At 47.4% G+C, this 13598-nt stretch overlaps 1 protein-coding gene across 2 annotated transcripts in view; it reads right to left on the minus strand.

The window, feature by feature from the left end:
* The window catches only part of CARMIL3 (capping protein regulator and myosin 1 linker 3), a 2002476-nt gene continuing 1988878 nt past the window's right edge, over window positions 1-13598 (minus strand). For both annotated transcript variants that reach the window (XM_069633925.1, XM_069633924.1), the window contains exon 41: window positions 1-13598. This exon is cut by the window's right edge and continues 18947 nt beyond it. The gene's annotated coding sequence lies outside the window, so the exon portion shown is untranslated.

Below are 13598 nucleotides of genomic sequence, written 5' to 3' on the forward strand. Positions count from 1 at the left end.
AAGTTTTTCAGGTTTTATTGATGTCAAAATACTGTACAAGCTGTTGGAAAAGGAGAGAAGTAGGGGCATCATTTGCACAAAAAAATACTGCACAATAAACAACAGGTATGTATGTACATACATATACAGATACAGATATATATATACACATACAGAGGGATGCTTCAAAGTGATTACGTGGTTCTTAATGCGTGCAGTAAGCATTTCTGGCACAAGTGGCAAACAATAAGATGGGGAAGGACAAGCCTTCCAAGCATTCACTTTTTTCTAGGAAGTCTGTTGAGCAGAGAACAGTTTGATGTTGTAAGATTATGGAGTAATCCAAAAGTCCAGGAATGCAGTCGCTCTTCTCGGGATCAGATGCAGGGTACGACTTGGGCATGCTTTAGGGATTCCTGTAAAATGTAGCTTTCTCTAATTCTCCACCCTTTATTTAGTCTTTCCACCTCCCACCTTCCATTAGTGTCTAGGGAAGACCTCTGTAACAAGGGAACAAATGATGTGTTTGTTCTGCTACATGCATCAGTATTGGCATAGCCTGTGTTCTGCGGTGCATCGTCAGAGTGGGGCAAGAAGGATACAGTCCACCTTCTGGACTGGCAGGTATTAACACAGAGGTGTATGTACTTTTCTTGGGGTGGCTTTCTGTGCCCGGTGATTAGACTTTGAAGGAGGAGCTCTGGCTGCATTCCCACAAGGTTCTCATTTGGTGCTAGCCTTCATTATTCTCCATTTATCTCTACTCTATGTGATCCATATGATCCAACCGATAGTGCCTACATTTGGAATTCGTTTGGGGACACTTTGCAAGATAAGATAGCCAGCAGGGCTAGTGTTGGATTTTGGCTGGAATCAAAACACCATCATCCCCTGCAGGTCTGTGGAGTAAAGAGGTTTGGTATTGAGATGACAAGCGAATCCTGACAGGGCAAGATTTCTGTTAATGGTTCCCAGAGAAAAAAGTTCAGGCATTGAAAATGTACTTAAGGCTGAGCACAACACAGAGATGCAACTTTAAATGACTCAAGTTACGCTGGAGGTCCTGGAGAATCTAACAGGAAATATCTGTGCCCAAATACACTGGGGAGTGAAACACCTTACCACTAGACTCCTACCTCTTACTAGTTCAGTCTGATTAAACAACCTTTAAACAGTAATTGCTCAAACTACTATATTTCTAAATAAGAAAACTCTCTTCTCACTGGCTGCTAGTTAGTTCAAGGTGCATGCTTTCTGGATGTCTGATTGATTTGTGGTGGGAGCAGCATCTAGCCCTTTCGTTCATGAATAAGTACCAAGTTCTTAAGACCTGGGGCAACATAAGCAAGCAAGTCATAGAGCAGCATCCCCTTGCAGTTCAAACATGAGAAACAGAAAGCAAAGTTAATCCCTGGAAAGGGAGTAGGAACAATTAAATCCCAAGATTAGATTCATATACGCCTGCACTCTGATGACTCATTCACATAACCCTACATCCATCATCCTCTTCCCACTACCATAAAGAAATCACATCTTCCCGTTGGTATCTCTTAACCCTCTTTTCTTTCTTTTTATCTCCCTCCAAGGTCCCACCCACATCCGGGTATAATGAGCTCAGCATGCACCAGCCAATCCTGTTTTGTTCTCTGGCCATCTGCACTGTGTCTCCAGGCGAGGGCCTACTGGGCCTGCTCTTACCAAAAAACCTCTTCAAATTAAGAATGACTGCAGCTGACCTTCCACCATGGTCCAGGCTTGGGCAATGGTGGAAGGTCAGCTCAAGTCACTCTAGGTGAGTAGGTGGGTCACTAGGGACAGAGCTGGGCCCAGTGCCAGGAACTTGCAGGCTGAGGAAACAGCTCGAACGTCGGTTTGCTCTGCCACTTCCGGCAAAGCCTCTTCACTGGAAGAGACAGCACCAACTGTGGGGGTAGGCGAAGGTTTGGGCCATCATTGTGGTGCAGGGATAAGTATGTGAATCCTCATGTGTTCTTTTTGTACTACATGCCACAAAAAGCTTCGGGCAGTAAAGAAGCAGGCCACATCAGGTGCAGCCTGCAAATGCTGGATCTTCTGTTGTCAATGGCAATGTGTTTCTCTGGTCTGTTGGCAGCAGGGGCAAGCACACTGAAAAGAGGAAGCACAGGGAATCTAGTCCCCCTAGATACCCTGGTGGTGAAAACGTTTCCAAACACAGCTGGTGCTGGAGGTAGAATATCAAAGATAAGGAATCTGTGGAAGGAAGAAATCCATTATAGATCCAATTGCCAGCGATTTAGCACCACTTGATGCAGTAAGGACAACGGAGGTGGCAAAGCCTCCTCTTAGTACTCCATGTCTCTATCCCGTTGGGCAGAAGACGTTGGTGCTGCTGCTTGCTGCACTGCACCCGGCCCTTTCCACAGTGAGCAAAGGAGGTGAAGGTGTGAAAAGCACAGCCCCTCGGCGCAGACGTGTATGGATGCAGAACCACAAGACCCAAGGACCTAATTGTGGCCATTGAAGTTTAAACTTCTGCAAGGACTTGTCAGCCTTTGCCCCAAAGGGAGGTTAACCATCAATTGACATATTCGGAAGCTTTCACTAGTCATCGGGGGAGATTCCAGAGGTCCTCATCCAAGAGCTCCCCTCTGGAACGAATCTGTGCCCTTGGCATGTGCCACACAGTCGGCTGTGTCAAGGCCCAATTGTAATATATGGCGGGCAGTGTCTCTCCCGTCACTCACAAAGTTGTTAAAAACTTCCCTGATCTCTTCGGACAGGAGGTTTTCAGCCGCACCAGTAATGACACTTTAAATACCGAATGTACACTTGGACAGAGTACAAGTAGCGGTCACTGCTCAGGCACAATCATCCCATGGTATCCAGCTTCTTGTACTCCCTGTCAGAGGGCAAAGAAGGAAAAGACATGGACTTCAAACCTGCTGTGGTGGCCTGCACCACCAAGTTCTCTGGTGATGGATGTATGGTGAGGATACTATCTGAACATGAGGGAACCGGATGATGCTTCTTAGCAGGGTCCCAATCTGTTGCAAAGGTGGAGGAAGGTTTCTCCCAGGCTGACAACGTGGGGCGGCAACCACATGATTAATGGACAACAGGATCTCCCTTGGAGGACCCTCATCCAAAATATTTGTTAAGTCATATTTGACCTTAAGCCTAGTTTGGGAAGAGAATTCTAATGTCTCCATCACCTTCGCTTTCACCATCTGGAAGGGAGCATGAGGCGTAACTGGTCCTGGATGAATATACATCTGGGGAGGTGTCCAAGCAGCTGGCCACTTTTAGATCTGAGGCCAGATCCACCAGGACCAACTCCCTAGGGAAGTTCTCAGTCTCCCCAGAATACATTGGTTCAAAACCATAGGGGATAACATCCCCTTTCCCATAGAAGATTGAAGACATCTTCGAAGTATGGCAATTTCAATAGAGAATGTATTCTGAGGAACCCTCTGCATCAACGGTGGGTGCTGAGGCAGAGCAGGGTCCATTGGCAGAGTCAGAACCAAGCCGACAACGTGTGGTTACAATTCACAGAGGGGCCTCAGCTGGCTTCACAAAGCACGGTGTGCGCCATAGGGCACCATTGGTGTCGGGGACGGAGCTACCAGCGCCGTGGCAGAGATGTCCAGCACCTGCTGCCTGAATTTATCCCAATTTTCTTCTTGAGTAGAGGACTTGGTGGGGAAAGGTACATGCGCAGGTGGAGTGTCCTCAGAGTTGATCGGAAGTGGGACTGATGACTGTTTCCTGGAGGAGGAGGAAGAATGATGCCTGGGAGAGTCACAGGGAGAGCAAACCACTTCCTATGCTTCCTCATCTTCTTTGCCTCCTGGCCGGGAGACTTCAAAGGGATCCTCTTACCTTCCTTGTGGTAGAAAGTAGAGAGTTTAGCGGCACGCTGCCAGAGGGCCTTATAATGCATAGACTGGATGGAGACCCAATGCTCTGTGTCATGGTCCTTCCCCGGAAGTAAAGGCATATCGTGTGGGGATTAGACATTGGACCTTTGCCTGCCACAGTCCACTGAGGGCTTGAAACCAGAGGCCATCCATGGGTTAGGGATGACGCAGTAATTAGTTAGCAGAGCTAAGTGGAGTTCCAGAATCAAACTGAGTATGTGGAAAAAAGGAACAGAGGTCATCGGGTTCGGCAGTGTTATATATGTGCCCCGATGTCATGTCCGATGTAGAGGCACTAATCCGCGCAAGGTGTAGCCAATGCGTAACCACACTGCATCCCCTGGTGTCGAAAACGTTTCAGAAAACAGATGGCACGAGAGACAGACTATCAAAGATGAAGAATCTGTGGGTGGAAGGAATCCATTAGAAAAACACAGTTTAACAAACCTGATCCTGTCTTGGCTAGCAGTGTCTCAGTGAGGCAATTTAGGATCTCGGCCAAGAAGGGGTTTCTATTAATCAAGTACATTAGAAACAAGCTCCTTAAAGAATAGGAAAACCCAGAAAGTATATCTGTCCCACACTTTATGACAACGTTGAACCTGCTGACAAGGGAGAGCAAGCCTGTCTGCCCATGATAGTGGAAGTGGATTCATTCCTTTCTTCTTTAGCTGGTAAATCACTCATGGCCCTGGAAAAGCTGCAGTCCAGGAACATGTTGACAACCCTTATGAAAATCTACACAGGTGCGCATCTTGCAATGTGGAGCTGCACATACACCTGCTACACCAAGCAAGCACTATTTGATGATTTTGAGGAACTCCAGAACACCCTCAATTGGAATGGCGACTGTAGAGATCTGGTGGAAAAGATGTGCCTTCAGGCTTAATTCTTTTCCGATCTAGCGTATGGTGGAGTAAGAGCTGCATGTCTCCCCATAAGGACATTGATTGCAGCTCCAGCTAACAAGAACAAGAATTTCTCACTTTTTGTGGTGGTACTGACATCAATCCTAGAGGAATCACTTATGAACGTTGCAGCAAATGCCAGGCTTTGCAGATGCATAGTCACACTAAAGAAGCGGCAAGAGGGAAATGTGGCCCCACAGTGTGCTTAAACTGACAATGGCTTGTTCACACTTCAGAATTCTGCCACATGCAACATCGATGTGTCTGCTGTTATGAGAATCACTGGTCGAAGAAATGTCCACGGGACAAAAAAGAAACCAGCAACATGGGGCATGCACTCAGCAAGATATCTTGGCTGCTCCTATCTGGTCATGGCATACAAAAAGAGCCACCGCCCCGGTGAGACTCACTGCAAAGCCCACCTGCTAACAAATATTATCAAGTCACAGTAACTAATAAAGGCAAACTATCTTTATAAGAGCACAAACCAAGACTCCTTGAGTAACTAATCCTGACTGAGCAAAGATGACTAGACTTATGTGGATGCCATAATGCCACAGGAAATCTATAGACCTCCACCTGTTGACCCTGCCTCCACCTATGGAAGTTCTAATGCCATAAACATGCAGGGGGTCCCTATGAATCTTACACATGTAATTGATGAACTACAAGAACATCAAAGCCCAAACCTTACAAATCAGACTACCCCACATATCACATAACATCTAACGGTGTTGGCAAAGCTGTGATAGAGAAAACTAGCCTCAAGCACCACAAGTCTGCACGGCCCTCATCGAAGCGCTAAGAAGTGACTGGTGTACAGGTTCAGACTGCTGCAGGACTACTTTGCTTTTTATTCTACTGTAAAGGCAAAACTGATCATGAGTGGCCTAAAATCTTTACTGGACCCAAACATTTGAACATTAATTGGAGGTCAGCTTCATTCTAAACACCAGTGTTAAAGAACGCTAAGATAGCCAATGGCAAGGGCTGGGCTTTATTTTCCATAAAAAAAGGGAATGATGGATTTGGTAGGTTCAGCAACCTCTATACAGACACAATTCACACGTCAATATGCTGGACATATTTCTGATACAACAGTGACTTGAAGACGCTAGATGGAATGGCCTTCGATCATACCCTAATCATGGTAAGAGTTAGTGAAGAGACTGAAATCCAGCAACAGGTGAGTGATTATGTACAATCTTAACAAGACAGAGTGAAAAATCTATAACAATGAACTCAAGAAAATAACTCCAGTAGACTATCTCACAACAATAATCACACTATTGAGTCCAGCCTCTAAGGGAAATAGATCCCACTGCTCCGAGACCTGCAAAATAGTACCAAACATTCAGTAGCAGGTAACATTGAGATGCCAGGAATCCTGCATGTCTGACCTACTGAAAAGATACAACTTGCTCATAAAACTACTAAAGAAGCAAATCTGACTGCACAGAGGTGAAAATGAGAGGCTGGAGCAGCTAAAATGAAGTAGTGGGACATGGCTCGTCACCAGATGAGCAAACAAGTGACACATCCAGGACACTAGGCAAGTCCCGCTTTGAATGTACAAGAACAAGGCAGATGTACTGACAAACAGGGGAGTACACGTTACCCCTAAACAGGTCGGCACGTCTGCACCAACCCTAGAAAGAAAAGGTTGTCAACAACCTTACAGAGCACCTAGTCTGAAGAAGAGAATGGTAATGAATGCAGCATTGATAAAGTACTCCCACATGCACACAAAATTAAGCATGGCAAAGCACCGGATGTGATGGAATAACATGCCAAGCACTCAAGCTGCACACACCTGTGGCCATCAGACACCTCTAGAGGTCTCCAATGCATGTTTGCGACCACAACACTTCCCTGACCCAATGAAAGAAGCGGGCAATAGTTTTGCAAGCTGTGAAAACCAGTGAGACATTCTACAGACTCCGGGCTTTTAACCCTACTTGATGTATTATCAAAACCACTGAAAAAAGCTAATTCTCACCCACCTCACTGATCATGCCTCAAAGGGAAAAACTTCCAGAAGTAAAATTCAACCACCCATCAAGTATTAAGAATGGAGGGCATGATAGGCAATGCCTTCAACATCAACAAAAACTTTGGGGCTGTCTTCCGAGATGTGCTCAAAGGCTTCACCAAGGACTGGTAAACAGGACTCCTCCACAGGATAATAAACGCCAGGTTTCCAAACTGCCGGGTTAAGCTACCATCTAGCTACCTAGCTCAATGCACCTGAAATGTAAATATATGCGAAAAAAGGTCAACAACACCACCGGAGTACCCCAGAGATTAACCTTAGGCCTCTTTCTGCTTAATCCGATAGAAAATGACACGCCCACAGATCATTGGAAGATGAAACTTGCACTTTATGCAGACAGGGCTTTAGTCATCTCTCAGAGCTTAAAAAAATAAGAAGCGGGCAAAAATGTGCAGACGTCCCATGACAAACTATCTGTCTGGTACCACGACTGTCATATGCTTTCAACAAAAACAGAACTACAGCGACACAGCTCACTAGAAAGAACAACCAGAGTTCCACCCCATTGGGGTGACAATCAAATGGGGAAACAGCATCCTACTTTGGTTGGACAATGGCCACTAAACTCTATTGGAGAACCAACATTGAAACAAATTGGCAAAAGGCATATAAAAAGCCAGCTGATGGCCCCTATCCACTGCTGAAGACTGTTTCTATCCCCATCCAGAGCAAAAGAAGAGCCATCAAGGCTATCATAAGACCTCTCCTTTACCCACGCATTTCCAGTGTGGAACAGCTGCCATAAACATCAGTGTAACCCTCTCAAGTCCAAAACAAAGCCTTACAGATTGCAGCAGGGGAACGTGGTATGGACAGCATGGACAAACATCATCAGAAGCTCATTGAATTATTCCTCCTGGATCAGAAGGCAAAACCTCCTGATCAGGAAGCTTACAGACATTATGGGAAATCCTTTTGACCTCTACCCACCATACATCACATCACTTTAACTTTGAAAATGCAGCAAAGATCAGGAAGCAAATGGCGCCATGACTGAAAACTCAACTAGCAACCTTTGAATAATGAGGCATAAGCCTCGGTATCCATCAGCAAGGCACATTGAATGGCTGCAAGGGTGGACCGGAGAGGAAACCATACAGGTAGGTTCCAATGGCCATCCAATAAAAGTAAGAGGCTTAGATGTGACCAATAAGAACAGTGATTCATTGTCTCGTTTGGGCTATAAAAAGAAGAGAGAGTCGCAGTGGCAATACAGGGTCTTCATCAGCATGCGCTCTCTGCATGGCAGACCATTGTTTTTTTGCGAGTGCGTTGAAAGACCTGCATGCGCCTTTCGGTGGTGCATGGTCTCTGCAGAATACCCTGACCAGGGATCAGGCCCTCGCCAATCCGAAATGGATGAGCTGTTGGCCGGCCCATGTTAGCCAGAAAAGGACTCTCTCCAGCCATCGCGCCAAGGGACCTTTGGCAGTCTTTGGCTCCCTCTAGTGACGGGAAGCGGCGCCCTTGAGCCCGCAGTTACCTGTATCAAGCAGCTGCTTTCTTTCTAGCCCTTTTCAGGGCATACAAAGTCTGCTGGCTCTAGGGCAAACCGGGTTACCGGAACTCGCTCTACCCCCGCAAGAGCTTTTGCACACTGTGTGCACACCTCCCAACTGCCCTTGTTAAGGCACTGAAAGAGCTACTAGCTTCACTGTCCTTCTTAGGACAGGCCACCAACCTTGGACATCCTCTACAAGCAAGAACAATGGAGAAAGAAGTCAGAAAATGGAATGGAATTTATGGAGGTTCGCAATCAGAAGCATGGGCTCTGGCAATGCCTCCCATATGGAGTCCCCAGCGAACCCTAAAGTATCAAAGAACCTGGATTCCAATGGCATCCGAACCCAAAATCGGTTTACTCCACTTGAGAACGAGGAAGACTGTCCGGGTACCAACGAGCAAGAGGAACAGGCTACACCACCATCAATAAAACAGGCACGCATCCGACCGGTAATCGTGAAAAATATGAAGACCCATAAGGACCTTGCGGATACTCTTGAGGAACTCTGACTCCAGATTCAAAATAAAGCCTCGCCTAGACCACGCAAAGTTTACCCTAAACACTGTGGTGGACTATCAGAGTGTGACTGACTCCTTCATGAAACAAAAGTTTAAATATTACATCTTCCCAATGAGGAGACTAAGGCCCCAGAGGTTTGTAATCCGAGGATTGCCGGCAAATGCTTCTGTGGGGGACATCTCCCAGGACCTTGCAGAATACAAATTACCCACCAAGAGTGTTGTCCAGCTGACCTCCCGAGTGGACAAAACCAGGAAATATCTGTTTGTTGCCACGTAGATAGCAACCCCCGACAGACGGCCATGTGACCTCACTAAGGTTACCAGGCTCTGCAAATGTGTAGTGACCACCCAAGCTCCCAAAGGAAGAAACTGATCCATCATGTGTTTCAACTGGCAACGCCTTGGACATACCACAGCCTTCTGCCAACAGAAGCCACGCTGTGTGTGCTGCGTGGGGTGCCACACCTCAAAGGATTTCCCTCGTGACAAAAATACAGATCCTGCAACCTGTGCAAACTGCAACAGCCCGCACCCAGCGAGTTACTGTGGGTGCCCTTATCTTGCTAAGGCAAGAAAGGAACAGCAGCAAAAGCGGACTCCCCAGCCTCAACAGGCGACACAAAGGAATGCACCGGCTACCCAACGCCAGTATCCCACCCAGACTGTGTTGAGTGCAGAAGCACCGCACCCAACTTTGGCAGAGCTGAGTGGAGAAGCACCGCACCCAACTATGGACCAAACTAGGACCCCAAGACACAAATTGCTGGCAGACAAACTTCCGCTGAAGTCATTGGGTCTCGAGTCATGGGCACCCTACTGGCAGCCAACCCGGCACCCATAGGTGAAACAAGCAGCCCCATCAACTGGATTGACATTATCATGAAGATTGCAAATGCAGTTGCAGAGATGGATATTCACCACGTATATCACAGTGATGGCAAGGCTCATCCCAGCCTTAGTCCAGGGAGCAAACACCAACCAACATGGAAGTGTCTAATCACAGTTGCTCCATCACAATGTGGTATGCCAATGGCATTCAAAAGAAAACTGATGAACTTCTTCACCTCATGGAATTTAGGGAAGTGTGCATGGCCCTTCTCCCTGAAACCCATCTGCAAGGATGCCACAACCTGAAGCTGGCAAATCACACTGTGTACTGGATTGACCGAACCACAGGAACCAAAGGTGGAGGGACTGCCGTGATAGCGAGCACACGGATTAACCATAATGAACTGGGGCTACCACCCCTCAGGACAAGACTGCAGCGGGACAACTCCGATTGATTGCAACATACTGCCCTACTAGAGTAGAGCTGGATTTGGGCAATCTGGATGTCTTGCTTGACTCGAATGTCCCAACCATTCTTGGAGGGGACCTGAACGCTAATCACCTATGCTGGAACACAAGGAACGCCAACTCCAGGGGACACAAGCTGCTGGCATACTCAAGAGAAAACAACTTGGTGGTAGCAGGTCCTATAGACCCCACACACTACCCAGCCATAGCCAGCCACAACCCAGACATGCTTGACATTGCACTGCTGAAGAACTTCCGGCAATCTGTTGAACTGGAAACTCTTGCTGAGCTAACCTCGAATCACAATCCGGTATTGATCACTTTGGGAGACGAGTAGGAAACCTACCAGCAGACTGTAAAGCAAGACTTTCATAGGGCTGACTAGAGCCACTACAAGGAAGAGCTAAGCAATCTCACGACACCGGACCCCTTGTGCACCAAGGGGGACATCGACAAGGCTGTGGGTGCCTTTACAGCTGCAGTTCAAGAGGCAATTGAAAACTGTGTCCTGAAGAAGAAACCAAAACGCTGCTCCATATACGACTTACACAGAGGCTTCAAGCAAGCAATTGCTGAGAAAAACCGGGCTCAGCGGCAATGGCAGAAAGACTACACACCTGATCTACTACAGAAATACAACCAGCTCACAAGGCTTCTACGAGAGCAGATCAGGAATCACTGGGGTGAAAAATGGGAAGCTGCTACAGCCAACTTGAAAGAAGCTGACAGTTCAATCTGGAGGATGACTCGTCGCCCGACAGGGAAGACGGAACCAAGCCCCCCTATCCAGGGCCGGACCCACCTTGCTGTCATCCGCCGCCACGGCAGTAGCTGAGATTGGCGGATATTTCCGCATTGGGGTTGGCGACGCAGAGGTAGGGTGTTTTAGTCCCTTTTCTGTGTTCTTGCATGCGGCTCTATTGACGTAGCGCAGCGCTGCTGGGATTATTTAATCCTACTGCCCCGGGCTGGATGTTGCGTTGCAACCCCTCTTGGATGTTTCCTGTTCCGGGTTTCCTCGCTCCTGACTTCTGCCTTCCCTCTTTGGATCTGTCAGAGGTTCCTTGTGCTCCTGTGTTTGTATCTCATACGAAGCCCACCTTTTCTCCTTATTTTTCCCGACCGCTGCCCTGAGCGGTTTGCTTCAGTTTCCACTCTCTTGGCGGTTTCGTTCCTTCGGACACCGCTTCTCTCTTTCTCTCTCTCTCTCTCTCTCTCTCTCTCTCTCATCTTCCTCCTCATACTTTTCCCTCTGTATCCTCCGGGACCGTGCGCCCTACTTACCTTCTGCCTCCTCCTTGTCGGCCCGACTTGGATTCAACACCCGCCTATGTATTGCCTCGTCTCCACTTGCAAGGCTGTTCGACTTCCTACAAAGACTGCAGCTCCTTCGCATCCGCACTTTTGAACATTCTACTTTGCTATCTGCCTTTTTGATTACATCTCCAACATAGCCCTCCAGCCAGTGGTCCGTCTTGTCATCCAGATTGGAAAAGAGCAACACTCCGCCAAGGGTTTTTTCCCGATTTGGGTTTTTCCCTTATTCCGGCTTGATTCCGGAAGGGGAGTCATGGGACAGCTGTTTACCAGCGGTCACTGTGGCTTCCCTACGTGACAAGCATGTCCATCTGAAGAAGGGGAGAGACTACCTTGCACAGCGGCACCTACAAGAGACCGACAACTCCAGCAGCTCAGGTGAGGAGAGTGTGTTAGTAGGGGAGGAAGGGACCAGGGTGCAAACTCCATCATACTTGCATGCAGCAACAAAGACAAGGCAAAGGTGTTGGCAGATACCCTTGAGGCTTCGTTTATGCCAAACAAAGCCAGCAGGATAACGGACCAATTGGAAAAAGAAATCAACAAATATCTCTCGGAGCACCCAGCCGAGACAGGAGTTGAGAGCATTGAGGAATGGAAATGCTCTGAAGTAACAGGACTTGCTCAGAAGCTGGCAATAACCAACTTGACCATCAAGATGCTCCCGCCTGCAGCAATGGAACGCCTTGTGGAAATATTCAATGCATGCATCTGATTGCAACATTTCCCCTAATCCTGGAAAGAAGCCAGAGTCAGCGTGTTCCCAAAGCCTGGGAAACCACTGAGAGATCCTGCAAACTACCGTCCTACCGCCATATCCGCTTGCTCTCTGGACTCTTTTTAAGCTCTTGGAAGGGACCATTCTTACCTGCCTCAGCAATTTTGCCTCTGAAAGGAATCTTCTGCTCAACAAACAATTTGGATTTCATAAAGAACATGCAATGAACCATCAGCTACTGAGAGTGGGGGACAAAATAACCCATGCATACAACATCCACAAATGTAGTGGGATTGTCTTCTTGGATTTGGCCAAAGCCTTTGATCGAGTGTGGCACAAAGGTCTTCTGCCCAAGATGATTCCCCTCGGAGTCCCAAGCTATTTTGTGAACCTTATTGCAAGTTACTTGGACGATTGATCCTTCCACGTGACCATGGGGACAGAGCTTTCAACAACACACTCTATCTGAGCAGGGATCAATCCTTGGACCATTCCTGTTCAACACCTTTACCAATGACATCCCTACGGACCTTGACAAAACAGACCTGGTATTATATGCAGATCATGCTGCAGTCATCTCACAGTCTTTCAAGGAAAAGGAAGTGATGAAAAATCTACAAAAATCCTTGGACAAGATGTCAACATGGTACAGCGACTGGCAAATTGCATTGAACACCAGCAAGACGACTGCTACAATGTTCACGAAAAAGAACATCAGGGAGCACCCGCGTATTAGCCTTAACAGAGAGAACATCAAATGGGAGAGCAGCAGCCATTACCTGGGAGAGACCCTGGACAGCAAGCTCACCTAGCGGAGCCACATTGAAAACACCCAACAGAAAGCCTCCAGCAAGTTTGCAGCACGGTACCCACTCCTAAAGTCACGATCCCATGCCTATCTGGAGCAAAATCAACATCTACAAGATGATAATTAGACCCACCCTGATTTACGCCTCTCTGGCATGGAGCACCTGTGCAGAAACCCACCAGAGGACTCTTCAAAAGGTGCAGTACAAAGTCCTGAGGATAGCGGCTAGAGCCCCACTTTTTGCAAGAACAGCCGATCTGCACAGGGATCTGAGAATCGAGATGTTGGATGAACATCTAGTGAAGCTAAACAGGAATTTCTGCAAAGGACTGGATCAGAACGAAAACCACCTGATCAAGAAACTTGCTACGATTACTAGAAATCCTTTTGACCTCTACCCGTGGGCCGTCACAGCACCAACCCTGTTAAACCCTCTCTACTGTGACAAGAACACAGATCTAGAAGCATTTAAAACCACGACTACACTCTCAACCAGAGACATTGGAGTAATGAGGCACAGCCTCAGTATCCAACATCCACCACTGACAGATCAAAACTGTCAGCAAGACAAAGTTTTTTCTAGTGGCAATAC

The sequence above is a fragment of the Ambystoma mexicanum genome, chromosome 13, assembly GCF_040938575.1.
Source record: "Ambystoma mexicanum isolate Mex_15411 chromosome 13, UKY_AmexF1_1, whole genome shotgun sequence".
Taxonomy (NCBI): domain Eukaryota; kingdom Metazoa; phylum Chordata; class Amphibia; order Caudata; family Ambystomatidae; genus Ambystoma; species Ambystoma mexicanum.